This window comes from Euprymna scolopes, chromosome 6 (genome assembly GCF_053919585.1).
Source record: "Euprymna scolopes isolate OS-2025 chromosome 6, ASM5391958v1, whole genome shotgun sequence".
Taxonomy (NCBI): Eukaryota; Metazoa; Mollusca; class Cephalopoda; order Sepiida; family Sepiolidae; genus Euprymna; species Euprymna scolopes.
The window spans coordinates 114456064-114473418 of NC_136487.1; the positions used below are offsets into that span (position 1 = coordinate 114456064).

Consider the following 17355-nt stretch of genomic DNA (forward strand, 5'->3'; position numbering starts at 1 on the left):
CTCCAATCTATGGTTCCCTCTGCCTGACTTTCACGAAAAACACTAGTCTAGCCAAAACCACTATCAATTTCCCCACCTCTTTATCTGTGCCTAATCCTAAAAGTAGATTCCATAAACAAAGCTTTCTTAGAACTGCATGCCTGTGAAACTGTTCCGTTTTCCTGCTTTCCAATTGACTACAATATGGTCATCTTCAAGTCCACCGTGGACAAGTTCTTGACCCTTAAGTAATGCAATTTACCAAATTTCCACTATTAACGACTACTACAATTTCCATCGACCTCTGTACACTCATTAACCCTTATCCTCGAGTGGCCTCGGGGTCTTGATAAATGGCGACTCCTTTGTAAAAAAAAAAAGCAAAAAAAAAAATGGGCGCTTCTACACTATTGGGACGAGATTTTGTACTCGATAAATGGAGTTTTTAAAAATGGCTTCAACCGATTTTCTTTTTGTCAATTCTAATAAATTACAATGGTAGCTTCCAAAAAAATGCAGTTGGAATTACCTGAATATTACTGAATTATATAAACTTTAACCGTATTTTAAGTATTTTTAAATATTTTCTTAAAGAAAATATTTACATTTGAAATGCAATAGTCAAATTAGAATACTTTGAAACATTTGCAGTTTTTCAGATTAGCTAACAAAACAAAAAAGAGGGGGTGAAAAATACATGAATGTTAAAGGCAAACTAAGTTACTCTTCTACCTACCTGGATAAGTTTTTTTTTTCGTATTTTGTTTGACTTATTTTAGAGTGTTTAAAAAAGTACTGTAAAATCTAGAGTTAAAATTGAAAAAAAAAATGTTTTTTAAATGGGTCTTATTCGAGCCATTGTGCGACTTTGATAATCGCCTAAACATCGAAAATTAAGCAAAATATTGGTAGAACATTACCTTTTCACACGATTGGTGGAATTTATTGAATTCGTTGTTATCAGTATTTTGTTTAATTTTCGATTTTTGAGCGATTCTCGAGGCTCAACTATGGCTCGAATGAGAGCGTTTTGTTTTTGTTCCAATTCGACAGACTTTATTCGACTTTACTATTTAAAAAAAAAAATAAAATACATAAATAAACGCTTTAAAATTCAGTTAAAGCACATACGCGCAAACTTATCCAGGTAGGTAAGAGTAACTCAGCTTGCCTGTAATAACATTTGTTGCGTATTTATTTTTTCATACGTCTTTTTAAAAAAAAAAACTTAATAAATATTTTGATTTTCTACCAAACTCGTTCAAAAAAGTTTTTTTCCTATCTTAAGATATTGGCTATGAGTAAAACGTGGTAACTGTTTTGATATTACACTTCATTTTTTCTGTCGTCGGCCAGTGAAGGAGAAATTCTAGAGACCATTTTTAATTTGTTTTTCAATCCAGAGTGCCCCTTTTGCGGAGCAGCGTTTTTTCCCCAAATTAACCGATTCTGTGTGCGTGAAGAAAAATAGGAATACAAAATGAAACAATAATAGCCTATAAGTTTTTATTCTAGAAAAAAAAAAAAAAAAATGTCGCATTCGTCAATGAGAATCTATTATTAGACAAGATATCGTGTGCATTTTCTTATTACGTAACTTTGATAAAATAGAAGTATTTGAAGAATTCAAAAAATAATTTTGTTAATCGAATATTTATTGAAATAAAATAAATTGAGGAAATTAAAACGAATTTTAAAAAATTATATTTGAAAGAATTTTAAATATGCATATATTTTTAATGTTTCGGCGGACCCGAACGAGAAATCACCCACCACCACCTCAGGCAGGACGGCTTTCGGAATAAACACTCCTATCCTCCCCATGTTAAGAACGGCTTTCGGTTTTTGCAATTTTTTTTTTAGATTATTCATTGAACATTAATATATAGGGGGGGGGATATTCTCGTTCAGGTCCACCAACATTTCTTTAATGATCACTCACTTCTCGACAAGAAAGCGTCTGATTTCTACATGGTGTAGAAGAGAACGGGTAACCATTTTTGCCCCCCCTTGCAGTTTATATAAACAAAAATATGAGGAAAATACTGGGTCATATCTGTAAGAATGCACTTTGATTGCATATTTAATTTGACGTAATTATTGTAATTTTTAAAAATTAAAATGAAATAAGTGAAATTTACGTAATAAAATTAAATTGAAACAATATTAGAAAAAATAATTTTTATTAAATAATTTTATTAAATACAGATTTTTTAATTAAATTATTTTGTTGAGGTTAGCAATTGAATTTTCGATTTTTAGCTTATGAATGATTTAATGAGATCTGATTTTTTTTTCTAATTTTAAAATAAAGTAAAATGTAACCTTCAGTAGCTAATCAAATTGCTTTACTTAAATATGACTTTAACTTTAAAAATTCTTTTACGATAATTATTTTGGTACTAGTGCAGTGCACTTATCGATGCGTGCTGAAATAACGTTATTATTTAAAAAAAAAAAAGCCATTCTTAACATGGGGAGGGGAGGGTGTGTGGTACCTATTCTATATTACAATTGAATAAAAAAAACATAAAACTTTAAACTTGGAAATACGATTTTACTGATCCGCGCTATTTTTTAAATCGTATTTCCAAGTTTATTTATAATAATAAATAATTAAATAATAAATAATAAACAAATTCTTATACAATAATTTAAATAAAAAAACTTATTTTACAATAATTACGTCAATTTCAATAAGCAATCAAATTACATTTCTTGCAGACGATGTCCCAGTAGTTTCCTCATATTTTTGTTTATCTAAACTGCAAGAGGGTCCATTTTTTTTATTTCCAGAAAGTCAGCAATTTTGGAAAAGTGGTTACTCGTTCTGTCTTACGCTGTATGGTCAGAAAGTAGATGAGCGTAACGTTATCTTTACAAAGCAAAGTAAAACCTCCTCAATATAAATTATTTTATTTTTCCGGTTATGCTAACCTGTATGGTGTTACTGTTATACTGTATAGAATCTTTTCCGTTGACATCGTGGGGGCAAAAGTTAAAAATTAAACAGAATTATGACGCCGATGAGTGACAACTATTTTTACAAAGGGGAAGGAAAGGGAATTCAAAGAGTGAAAAGAGTGAAAAGAGAAACCAGATTTTATTTTAAATCCAAACATGCAATCATTTATGGAAATATAAAAAATGCGTTCCGTCACACTTGACCTGTTCCACAATCTGTTTATTATTGAAAAGTTAACCGATGGCAAGTATATATATAATAAACAAATTTTAAAATTTCTTAAGGTTTTTTTGCTGTTGAATAACCTACTTTTAGGGTTTCTTGACGTAAACATCTGGCGTTGAGGGAATTTTAATATTAATGTCCATATATATATATATATATATATATATATATATATATATATATATATATATATATATATATATATATATATATATCTTCCATCAGACTATCCATTAATGTGTAATCACCTTTTTCTTTACCATATTCCTTCTGCTTAACTTATTTTAACTTATTTTGTTTTCAAGTAAGATCTTTGACTTATTTGTTGTTTCATCAAATACTTCTGCATGCAAAATCCGATCCTGCATTTTGCTAATTCCTACCCTCTGATGAGAAGGAGAGTATTTCTTCGAAACTCCGCGGATTAAGGACTATCCATTTATCTAGTGTTTCCTTTTCAAATTAAATATGTTTTTAACTCATTTCAAAGTGTTTTTTTAACATATTTCATTAACTGTTTGCTCATATATATATATATATATATATATATATATATATATAATCTACATTTGTTATTCGCTGTCCATAAAATAGGATAATACAAGAACTAACGCTGCTGCAGGTGAAATAGAAATCTAAAAAAAATTAGTTTAATATTTTTTCAGCTTTTCGTACTATTTTAAGTTTTGAAGCAGAGATAGGAAGGGTTTTGTTTTGAATTAACGCAAAGAATGCTTGTGAGTTTTAACAAAAACTTTATACAAGTGTAAATTGATAAAAACAAATATAATTGTTTTAAAAAGCCCCCCCCCCCCCCCAATAAACACTCGTTGCTGTTCTTCAACTTTATGGGAAAATCAAGTCTTTACTTAAAATATACGAGAACTCCACGTTAAAAAAAAAAATTATTATATGCCGAATTGCCGAATACGAATCGTGCTATTTTTTAGGTGGAATTTTCACGTTTAATTCAATTTCTTACGTTATCTTTTGTTGGCGCTTACGCTATCAGAACGAAATTTCGAACATCGTAATACTGAATTTCACACGAAAAAAATTGCATCTGCGTATTCCTCGTAGTTTAAAGATGGTTATATCAAAAAAATTACGGAAATCAATAAGATAGAAAATTTACTAAAGAAAATAAAAAATAAAATTTGATGGAAACTATCGTAAGACACAAGATAGTTCCAAAGGGAGGTAATTTTCCGTTTCGGTTTAAACAAGATGGCCGCAATTTTTCACCAGTTTACATTTTTTTTTTTAATTTTCAGTAATACTCAGATAATTTCGACTGCATAATTTGGAAGCTACCATTATAATTTATTAGAATTGACAAAAAAATTTTTTTTAAATCAGTAGAAACCATTTTTTTTTTTTTTAATTTTTATCAAGTACAAAATTTCCGCCCTAATAGCGTGGAAGCGCCCTTTTGTTTATTAAATTAGGTGAAAGTAGAAGTTACAAAACATCCCCTCTTCGTGTTAAGAATGGGTTTCTAAATGTTATTTCAGTACGGTTTGTATTAAGTACCCAAACTCCCAAGTAAATTTATATTTCTAAATGACTTCAGCTCAAAGTGCAGTATCTGTCTCTCGGTGGTGACGGCTCAGTCAAAGAAAAATACTTCCCTACTGATATTCTGTCCCAATCTAGACTACCTTTCTGAAGAGCAGGATATTCTCCACAAAACTGACCCTGTGTCTAATTTTATCCTTGAGAGGAAGCAAGTAAAAAAGGATTTGATCATGGTCCAAAAGTTAGGATAAAGTGTATTAGCTGTCCTGTCCTCAAATCTATCGACCGAGGAAAGGTTTTATTTTGATTCCCATACACTTTTGCGGAGCTGAATTTACCTCACATCACTGATAAAACTGATCTTTTGTAAAATTCCAAAAATCACAAATTGATCAAGTATTTTTTTTTTTTTTTATATATACATAGAAAACATTTCAACAATTTTTAATAGAAAATTGTAGCCATTACAATAATGATTTTGATCTCTATAGTTAGAATTGTCTGTCTCTTGTTTATTAAACATGGCGAATCAAAACAACGTCTAGCTTCGGAATAAAATCTGATTTTCTTAGTTAAAACTATTTGATCAATTTCCGTGATTTTTGGAATGTATCTTCCTTCTGTGACAGGTACGTACATTATAAAATTTTAAAATTTTTTCGGAAAATCTTTATGAATAAAGAATAAACAGGTTTCGTGTTTTCTAGTGCATTTTGGTTTCTTAATCCTGCAATAGAAACAATGTCAATAGATATTGAATTGTCCAGGTCGTGCTTCCACCTGGGCGAAGTATGACGGACACGGTGTTTACGTTGAAGATTTAATTTAATTCGAAATCGATTTTTAAAGCATTTTAAATTTGCCGAAAGAAGATTTGGGATTAGGAATAAAGGTACTTTTACAGTTTATCGCCGAAACTGGAGACGCCATTTTATTTCGCGCACCTGTCGATGAAATCCAAGAGAAATCAGTATTTTAAACTATGACCGAAGCATTAGGTGTAAGCATGAAATAACAAAATTAAACTAGATAATGATTTTTCGGTTTCATTTAAATTATTGGGTTTATATTCGAAAAAGTTGTCAAAAAACAAATATATCACAAATAAATGTTATCAAAGGCAAGATAAGTTACTTTTCTGCCAAACTGGATATATTTTTTGTGTTTTTATTCAATGTAAAATTTATTCAGCTCGAAAACCATACAGTGTTTACCGATGTATTCGAAAATTCAAGATGGCGTCTCACACCCTCTTTAACACCGTAAGTTTGGAAAAGGTGTTATAAATAAAAAACTATACAAAATACTATTAAAAACCCGACGAATATATGTCAACCTATGTCACGGTAACATATTGAGCGAGTTTTTAACAGTATTTTATCTGGTTTTTTATTTATAACATCTTTTCCCAAACTTACCGTGTTAAAGAGAGAATCAGACGCCATCTTGAATGTTCCAATACATCGGTAAACACTGTGTTTTTCGAGCTGAATAAACATGTTACATTGAATAAAAACACGAAAAATATATCCAGTTTGGTAGAAAAGTAACTTATCTTGCCTTTGATAACATTCATTTGTAATATATTTATTTTTTGACAACTTTTTCGAATCTATGTGTACAGTAATACAAACCCAAATTATTTGTTGTTGACCCTTCAAAGTTGCTTTAATTCAAAAGAATTTTGTTCGGAAAAAACAAACAAGCAAACAAAAACTATTTTATAAAAATCCAATGTTGCTTTCATTAAAAAAAATTATATTTTCTTACAAACTTTTCAATAAATGTTTTTACAATTATATTTTGATAAATTTTTGTACAGTAAATGTTTTGGTCTCCAAATGGCGCTCGTCGTCCAGTTTAGACAATTAGGTACTAGTGCACTTATTGATCCGTGCTGAAATAACGTTATTATTTAAAAAGCCATTCTTAACATGGGGAGAGGAGGGTGTTTTGTACCTATTCTGTATTTTAACCTTACAATTGAATAAAAAAAGATATAAAACTTTAATTAAACTTGGAAATACGATTAAAAAAATAGCGCGGATCAGTAAGTGCATAAGCACCGACAATTATGAACATGTCATTTTCATTTTCTGTTTTAAATAATAAAAATATATATACGTTTCATGAAAAACGTTCCCGTTTTCATTAATTAAATCGAAACATTTCCAATTAAACAATTACGGATATATGTTCTCTCTCACTTTCTTTATTTAGTGCACTAGTGCAGTGAGTGCACTCAGAGTGATCCCCGGACGTAAATAATAACATTATTTAAAAAGCCATTCTTAACATGGGGAGGGGAGGGTGTTTTGTGCCTATTGTATACTTCAACCTTACAATTGAATAAAAAAAAACAAAAAACATAAAACTTTAATTAAACTTGGAAATACAATTTTAAAAATAGCGCGGATCACTAGGTGTGTCAGAAATTTTGTGAAAAATATTGTATAATTCCACCCCGTTTTTCCAAGCTGATCACTCTCTGTACTAGCACCTAATTTACATAGGATCTTTCCGGAAGTAATTAATATCTAGTTTAATTTTTTGTTATTTAGTTCTAACTTTCTAAGGTCATAGTTTAAAATACTGATTTCTTCCTTGGATTTGAACGACGGGTGCGCGAAATAAAATGGCGTCTCCAGTTTCGGCGATATGAACTGTAGAAGCACCGGATGAAAGTTTAGAGTTATATGGTTCAATTTTTGTGCTTCTTATTTTTTTTACACCTCGCAACGATTGTACAAATGATCCAGCGAAATTAAAATGAAAAAGAAGTGCTTGTTAAGATAATCAACAGCCCGATTTTTTTTTATATGCGCATGTCATTTTAAGCAAAAATAATATCACGTACTTAATTGTCATGTCGAAAATAGTAATATATCCAAAAATTACGAAAATTAATAGAGTAGAAAATTATAGGTAAAAGTAGTTTTTCACGGAAAATTGGGTAAAATTGCATTTTTCTTAGATGTTATAAAGTAGAGAGTGAAGAGTTCAGACACACGGGACATAACTCAGAATGCAAAATTTAGATTACATTAACATTTGTAGCCTAAAGTGAAAGATTTACTTTTTACTAAAAGCACATCAGCATCAGCACTCGATGAATTTTCGTAATTTTTGGATACATTACTATTAATAATAGTATTATCGACTTAATTGTCAGTTAAGTACGTAATATTGTTTTTGCTTAAAAAACATTTAAAAAAGAAACGATCTACCACCTTAACGAGCACTTTAAAACGTAATGAAATATTTAGAAATATAATTAATCTAAATACTAAAAAAAATTAGCACTTGTGCAATTTATGAACCGTTCTGGGTACTCATGCAATGTTATTATTTAAAAAGCCATTCTTAACATGGGGAGGGGAGGGTGTTTTGTATCTATTCTGTACTTTAACCTTACAATTGAATAATAATAATAAAAAAAAACTTGGGTTTGTATTACTGTACACAGATTCAAAAAGTTGTAAAAAAACAAAAAAAACAAAACAAATATATAACAAATAAATGTTATCAAAGGCAAGATAAATTACTTTTCTACCAAACTAGATATAATTTTCGTGTTTTTATTCAATTTAACATGTTTATTCAGCTCAAAAAGCATACCGTGTTTACCGATGTATTGGAAAATTCAAAATGGCGGCCGACTCTCTTTAACACGGTAAGTTCGGGAAAAGGTGTTATAAATAATAAACTAGACAAAATACTATTAAAAAACCACCGAATATATGTCAACTTATGTCACGGTAACATATATTGAGCAAATTTCTAACAGTATTTTGTCTAGTTTATTATTTATTACACCTTTTTCCGAACTTACCGTGTTAAAGAGAGAGTCGGTCGCCATTTTAAATTTTCCAATACATCGGTCAGCACTGTATGCTTTTCGAGCTGAATAAACATGTTAAATTGAATAAAAACACGAAAATTATATCCAGTTTGGTAGAAAAGTATTTTATCTTGCCTTTGATAATATGTATTTGTTATATATTTGTTTTTTGACAACTTCTTCGAATCTATGTGTACAGTAATACAAACCCAATAAAAATAATCAGATTTTAGTGAGTGCGAAGTAATCAAAAAGTAGTCGAAGTGAAATGTAGAAATTTAAATGGATGTTTATTTACTAACTGCACATGCCCGTTGTTGCCTGAGATTTTTTCTTTGCATTTCATTTTTATAATTTCACGTTTTGCAGCTAGTTCTTACAAAATACGATTTTTTGTTAAAATAAAATTTGAACGTAAAAATTATTAGGATCCATGCGATATTTAATTGAATCAAATTGCTATAAAACTACAACTAACTTTTCTGCTAATGTTATAATTTTAATCTATAAAAATTGTTGGGTGTATTTGCTAAGAATTTTATTTCTATTGGACAGTTTAAATGCTTCGAAAATCCTCTAAAAAACGTGAAAAGTCACTCTTTTCTTACAACTATTTAAATGGCTTGTTTGTTTACGAAGAAATCGAAATGAATTCGGCTAGATTTAATTTATTTTTTTATTTTGCTTTAATACCTTTTCATTTTGTATCAATAATTGATTAACAAATAAATGTGACAGAGTGATGAAAAATGGGCACAAATTTATTAACTAATTATGCCTCGCTGGGAACCTATTAATAATCTCATGTCAATTTTAAAGAACTAAAAATAGACCAGCAGTCAGCACCCAAATAATTCAGATTATTCCAAAAAGAGTTTTTGTTTCACTAACAAAAGAAGATTTCGAATAAACTTGGCGAAAAAGAAAAAAAAAGATTAAGAAAATGGTAAAATTGTGAATGATGAAAAGAATGGCACGCTTAAAACTAAAATGAATCGAATTGCCTATATCCATTTCACAGGTAAGCGAAACAAACAAGCAAGAAAAAGAAAAAAAGTACGATTCATTCATGTGGACAGAACAGTAAAACTTAACATTCCTGTGTACGTTTATTTAATAAACGTACACAGTAAACGTATAAACGCATAAATAAAAATACTAGATTTAAGAAAAAGAAGAAAAAAAAAAACTGATCACATTACAAGAGAAATTAAAAACATTTCTGAAGTAAGAATACGAAACGTATACTTTTATTTTAAAACTCGTACGTGCCGCGTTTTAAACCAAATTCGAATAAAGAACCGACGTATTTTTTCCGTGTACCTGTTTAGTGTGATACCCTCTTTTTAAAATTAGTTTTTAATGTAAATACACAACGGGGTTTAAAAATAAATAAAAACACAACTTGAAAAAATAAATTTGATGTTGAAATGGCGGTAAAAACAAACAAAAAATTCGCTTGTTTAAATCAAAGGAATTTAAGTGTGACTGCAACTAGAACAAAATATAAACAGTTTTTTTTTTTAATTATTATAAGTAAAAGAAAATAAAAGAAAGTAAATATACTAAATATAACAAGATTCAGAAACTTTAGGTTTAAACAACTAAACAAAAGTTTAAGTTATTTTCAAAACTTTTGGTGCTAATGCAGAGATTGATCCGCGCTATTTTTTTAAATCGTATTTCCAAGTTTAATTTAAGTTTTATGTTGTTTTTTTTTTAATTCAATTGTAAGGTTAAAGTACAGAATAGGTACAAAACACCCTCTCCTCCCCATGTTAAGAATGGCTTTTTAAATAACGTTATTATTTCAGCACGGATCACTCTCTGCACGAGTACCAAACTTTTTAAAAAGTTGTCATCAGGTTGAAATTGTCACTTGTTGGTGAAATAAACAAGTGGATTAAAAAAAGGTTCCTTTTTTTAATATCAAAAATAGAATTTAAAACGAAAAAGCATAAAATTAGCAGGATGGAAAACGGATGGAAAGCATTATTTTATATAGAAATCCAATCCTAATAAGAAACTCTAAGTTTCTTCAGAGAGGGAGCACCTGTGTTCAATTAACATTAATAGGCCAAAGAAACACACATATATATATATATATATATATATATATATATATATATATATATATGTGTGTGTGTGTGTGTAAAGGGTTGTATAGTTGTAGTTTACCAAATGTGCATTCACGGAAACTCCTGTGTTTATCAAAAAGTGCTCTATGAATAAACAGAGCGTGATCATTAATATATTTATTTAGACAAACATTCCTAGCAAATAATATTTGTATGAATAAATATACTAATATATAAAATAAAAATAAATTTCATTCACATGAAAAGCTAAAGCACAAAGTTTATAAATTGAAGAAATGAAGAATTAAAGTTAACTAAAAATGGTATACATACCGATCCTTAAGCTCAGTGAATTTGGGTGTAAATTACGACTCCAGTCGGGTAAAATCCGATGTATGGGAAACCGAACAACTAAATTACCAAACAAGAATTATAGGAACTCCGATGTCCATTGTAAACAATAGTTGGATTTATCACCAGTGAGTAAAGGCAAGGAGTAAAAATATCCTTCTCCGTTTATTGTTTATTACGGGTAGTACTAAGATATTTAGGGTTTTCATTTAGAAATTAGTTTTCGAGTCCAGCCAGGATAAGTATCTGGTAATAGTCAAGGTATTTATTGGTGTTGCTTAATTTTTAATAATTAATCACAATTTAAATGGATGCGTTTTTAATCCAGGTAAAAATATTTTTCAAAATACAAAAATAAAATACACTGAAAAAAAAAAAATAATAAAGAGGGGGGGATCACTTGTTATAGTACACGCTTTTTAAAAATCTCAAAGAAAAATAAAATTTCGCCAGTTGAGTTTTTTTTGTTGTGTGTGTGTGTGTGTTACTTTGCAAGGGTCTCTCTGGGAACTCCATTTTTTCACACCAGATAGTTATAAGAAAAAGTAAAACACTGCTAGCAATGCTGGAAGGAGGAACACGTTAAAGTGTTGCCGGCCCTCTCCCCGAACTATTTTTCCTCTTTCTCTTTTCTTTTTACTACAAGCTGAAAGAGAAGACGAAGTTGGAAAGCAAGGGGTAGGTTGGCAAGTTTTAGCTGTGGGGGAAGTTAGAGCCAGCCAGTCTTGGCCTCAAGCAATTTTTTCCCCCCAGCCCCTACCTTTCTACTTCCTTGCTTCGCCTGATGCCCCTTCACCGAGAAGAAAGCAGAAATCTCAGTATCAGGTATCATTCCCCTGAATTTTTTCACTCCCTTGTCAAAATAAAAATACCTCTCTGATACTCTGGCGTGAGTTGGGGATGAGAATGAGAGAGAGAGGGAGAAAAGGAAGAGAGGGTCGTAGTGGAGGAGTAAGTAAGGGATGAGTTAGGGGCCCAGTGTGTATGTGTGGGTGGAGGGGAATACGTAAGTAATAGAAGAAACCTAAGGATGGTAGGGGTTGACCAGTTGATCATAGGCTAGATGGTTGGTCCTACTTCAGGTTTTCCCAGCCTCTATCTGACAGCCTTGGCAGTAGAGAGTGATGAAAGAGCCAAGATGCTGCCTCTACGTAAAGAGGTTAGTTTAAGCGAAGGTAGGAGCACATTACAAACAGGGAGGAGGAGGGGAGGAATATTATATATATATATATATATATATATATATATATATATATATATATATACACACACACACACACACGCAGAAGCAGCCAGGACTAAACTGATAACGAGAGGGGTGGAGAAACCCAAACTTACAAAAAAAAAAAAAAAAAAAAAGGCGTAAAACTAGGCCTGGGGTTAAGAGAGTACTTAAAAAAAAAGAAAACAAACCAACTACCACAAAACAACGTTTATTACATGTGAGCTGTTTCGTCGTCGGCGCAAGAAATCTAAGGAACTTGCACAAATGATAAATTTGCCTCGTATATGAAATGAAATGCTACCATTTAGAATGTTAGCAGCAATTATTGTGTTTCGGTAATTCAAGGGAAAGCTGAGAACGGAGGAGGAGAGAGAATTTCGAAACCTGATATCATAAGTTCTTTTTCGCGTTTTGACATGAAAGAGGCGAAAAATAACCGTAACGCGCGTAACGCTCCGAGAAAGTTTTTGAATTAATAATTCTGACGTCACATCTCCACGTGCTTCTTTAAATCTTGTTTAATTATTTTTTAAAGAAAAGTATTACCAAACAAATCGCGTTAGCAATCCAGAATTAAATAAATGTGCAAAGCGTTTCAGTTTTCAAAGATGCCACAGTTAATGATTTTGTTAAAAAGTTTATAAACAGCCGAGAAATTGAAGATAAATACAACAAATGTTTTTTTTTTTTTTGCCAAATGCATTAAAATTGAGGGGGGTTTTTCTGAATTTTTTTGAACTTTTTCAAAATTAGATTTCTCCATTTTAGATACGAGAAAATAATGATTGCTGGTCGCTATGTTGTTGGTTGGGCTTAATTCCTTAAAAAAAATAACTATTACTACTACTACTAAAAGATTTAGCCTACTACTAACACTAATAATGAATATCAAGTTCCTCAATCGTTAGTGCTAAATCACTATTTTGTTTCCAAGAATAAAGCTCCATCAACAGTTGAGTACTTAGATCGAAATCTAATTTGGAAATTAAAAAAAAATTATAAATAATATTCGAAATCTGATTCAGAACATTAAAAGTATACAGATCGGTAAAAAATTAAATTTTAATGTTTCATAAAAGTTATTTGTTGTATGTATGTGTGTGTGTACATGTGTTATGCATTTCGATATCTCGGCTGTTAACTATATTGCGCTTTTGGCGCTATTTTGTTAATTTCTTGTTAAGTATTACACGACTTAATTAATCTCCAATTCCCCTAATGCATATTCAATTATATTTATATATAAATTCGCCCCTTCACAAAAATTATCAAGTAAAGTAACTACCGGATGAAACGATCTCAAATGTTTAGGGGTAAGGAGAAAGCAAAATAAAGTTAGATAACTCCAGGCACCATCTAAACTGAATTCGTAAAAAAAAAAAAAAAAAAAAAAAATCATTCACTCTATTTCCATAATGAGACGCTTGGTGAAACTGCAGAATAGTTAGTAGTCGAGAAATCGCAAAGAAGAACAATTGATATATCAAATGCAGTAGAATTTAATTATTTACCGACCTGTATACATTTAATGTCCTGAAACAATTTTTATTATTTGTTTTATATTGAATTTTTTATTTATTTATTTATTTTAAGATTTTCTTTACGACACAGGAAAAAAAGTCGGCTTATTGCTTAACTGTTGGAGGGTGCCACTCGAACTTAGGGTTAGTTATAGTTTTTTTTTTCTTTTACTATCTTTTTTTTTCTTTCTTTCATTATTTTTTTCAATTTTCACCCCAAACAAGGCACAATGCCACTTTGAAGTAGGGGGTTACTATCGGGGACTTAAGTTGCAGAGACATTATGAAGGGAGATGAGCAGCAAGATGTCTGTTCACATTACACTTGAACTTCTGCATGTCAGTACAGTTGGGAAAGAAAGGAAGGAAGTTCCAAAGTCTAGCAGTTCTTGGAAGAAACTATTGGAGTAGAAAGCTTTCTTAGACCTAGGGATCTCTACTGTTGGGATTTAGCTGCTTGTCGGGTTTGTCGGAGGTATTTACGTCGAGGGGGTACAAGTGCTTGTAGTTCGTCAGAGCATTCACCATTAAAATACTTGTAGAACAGCAGAGGGATGCAACATTTCGTCGATGGGACAGAGGCTGAAGCTTAGATAACAGTTCAGGACCTATCAGGTTGACGACTCTCTTTTGAACCTTGTCCAGGAGTGAGACTAGTAGCAGACGCACCAGCCCAAATGTGACAACAATACTCCATACGTAGGTGGCCTTATAGAGGTACAGAATACATTCAGCCGTAAGTAACTTTCTAGCTCGGTAGACAGAGCCCATCCTCTTGGCAGCAGTCTTGGAAATGCTCTCGATGTATCTGTTCCAACTCATGTTTTCTGTGAATGTTAGGCCGAGGAGTTTAAAAGAAGTACTTTTAGGTAATGTGTTTTTTAGCCATTGCTATTGGCGGTAGAGAAGGTTTCTTGTAGTTATTGAAGGAAACGAGCTTAATCTTGGCAGCATTGAATGTGTCCATCCATTTTTGTCCCCATTCCACTACAGTGTTTCTGCCATTTCCTTAGATGTGCGTTCATTTGTTTTCGTGCATGTTATAGAGCATGGTGTCATCAGCAAATATACCCATCTCAGAGACAATTTAATCAGGGAGGTCATTTATGAATATTAGGAATAATAAAGGTCCAAGGATAGACCCCTTGAGGTACTCCCGCATTTATATCATATTGTTTAAATGTACGACCGTCGAGGACAACCTGGATTCTTCTCTTAAGAAGGATTTAATTTTCAAGAATGAATCATTGCAACAGTTAAACGAGCACCGGGCGTTAATTTATCGTGTTGTGTAAAGACAGCTTTAAACGAAATCAAAATTTGAAAAACAAAACACAACCCCCCCCCCCCCACAAAAGTATAAAAAAAAAAAACAACTTTAAAACAGTATACGGGTCGGTAGATAACTAAATTCTATTATGTTTTATAAGTCATTTGGGTGTTTCTTTTTTCATTCTTTCTTCTTTCTATACCAATTGATATGTTTTTCTTTCTTTTTCCTTTTTTAACGTCCCTGTTTGAAACGTTTTCTTTTTTAACTTCACCGATTTAGGCATTATTTTATATGAATATTTATGCGGACATTGGTGAAGTTATAAAAAGGCAATTTATAAAGAGCAATATAATGCGGAGGTGTAACGGATACACATAAACGGAAGCAAATTATATATATATATATATATATATATATATATATATATATATATATATATATATATATATATATATAACGGTGGAATAACCTATGCTAATTCATCTTTATCAATATACGATGTGCATTAAATAAATTTCCAGACTTTTTTTTGTACATGCATTTAAAATTATCATGAACTCTTGAAAATTCAGTGAGCTATTGCTATACATCTGATGAGATGACTGAGCAAGTTTTATAATTTCAGGTTCAAATGAACAGCTACAGCAGGAATTGGAATACACCCTACAAAATCCTGATTGTCACAACTGTTGGATTTCAAAAATGCAATCTGGACGTGAGGATACTTTAGAAGAACGACATGCAATAAAATTCTGTTTTAAAACTTGGAAAAAAAAAACTACAGAAACGTATGGAATACTTCAGACTGCTTTTGGACCATCTCGCATGAATCAAGCATCAGTTTTTGAGTGGCATAAGAGATTCAAGGAAGGCAGGGAATCTGTAAGAGATGATAAGAAGTGTGGGAGAAGTAAGGAAGTCATAACACCAGAATTGGTTGGCAAAATTAAGAATTTCATGGATCAGGATCATCGTGTGTCTACAGAGACACTAAGTGCACAGTTTGATGTCAGTGTGGGAACTGTACAAACAGTTATTTGTCAGGAACTGAAGATGTGGAAGATTTGCGTGAATGCACCAGTCCCAAACTCCATCCTTGTCATAGACTATTTGACCAAGATGAGCATCAAGACAGTTTCTCAACCTCCCTTTAATCCAGACCTTGCTCCCTATGACTTTAGGTTATTCCCTAAGCTCAAGGAAAATCTTAGAGGCTGTCGTTATGAGACAATTGAGGAGATGAAAGAGCTTGTGACAAGGGTCATTGACATGTTTACACAAGAGACTTCCATGGGGCCGGTACAACAAGTGCATTGCAGCCGGAGAAGATTACTTCAAAGGGGACTGTGTGTGTACTATCGATAAAAGTGCCCATATGAAAAAAGTCTGGAAACTTATTGAAGGCAACTCATAATATATCTATATTTTTTGCTTATTTCTATCTCTACTCTACTTATATTAAAACGGCACTGTGTGTGTGATTTCGTTCCCTATGGACGCCAAAACGATTATGCTGATTTTTTTACAGTTTCACACAAATATACTTTATGTGTCAGATAGTGTTTTGTATCAAAATGCCTTCAATAAGTATCAAAAATCGATACTTGAAAAAATCTGATTTTGACCATTTTAACACCCTTATACAGACTAATATTAGAAGCTCACAAGAGAAGTTTTATCACCGCATAAGTAGAAAGGCCCAGCATATTAAATCAACAGCAGGTTCTTTGATAGTATAGGGGTGCGTTTGAAACAAATGCACAATTGAACCATAATACTCAACTTTTTCATTTTAAACGTTAATTCAAGCCATTATATAAAATAATTTTATAAAATCAACAGCAGATTCTCTACAGTGCAATGTAGTCTTGTGGAGTAAGTCACTGCAGAGAGGCATGTGAAGCTTCCTCCTGGTGCATCGTGATGTGTTCCTGACTAGAGTAGGCAATCAATCAATTTGATTGAAAAATGGGCAATTTCATTGATTTCGATGACAATAAAAATATTAGAAGTGTGGAAAATTTGTAGATTCTCATTCAATCCTGGACAACGTCGGGTCTCTCTACTAGTATTTTATACTTACATTGTGTTTTTACTTACATCAGCATGGTTAGATGGGATTTCCGTGTTGCATAATATTTGGAAAAATTTTCCTTTGTCAAATATGTTGGACTTGAGTTGAAACGTGCATAGGGGTGAAGTTATTTATCTCCCTCCAACGACGGAATGATGTGACACAAGGATCAGAAAGTCGGATTTGAAAAGTCAGCGTCCTCGAAGAAGAGCACTGTGGCCTGCAAGAAAGATGTCTGGGCAGCCCTGTTAGGTGCACAGGACCAGAGTCATTGTTGTTAAAAGAAAAAAAGAAAAACCCCGACTGA

General features: G+C 31.7%; 1 protein-coding gene across 1 annotated transcript in view; it reads right to left on the reverse strand.

Annotated features, from left to right (window-relative positions):
- The window catches only part of LOC145277892 (interference hedgehog-like), a 242664-nt gene extending 230603 nt beyond the window's left edge, over positions 1–12061 (reverse strand). The window contains exon 1 of the mRNA XM_080129887.1: positions 10940–12061. The gene's annotated coding sequence lies outside the window, so the exon portion shown is untranslated. The remainder of the gene's footprint in view (positions 1–10939) is intronic.
- Positions 12062–17355: the final 5294 nt, after the last annotated feature.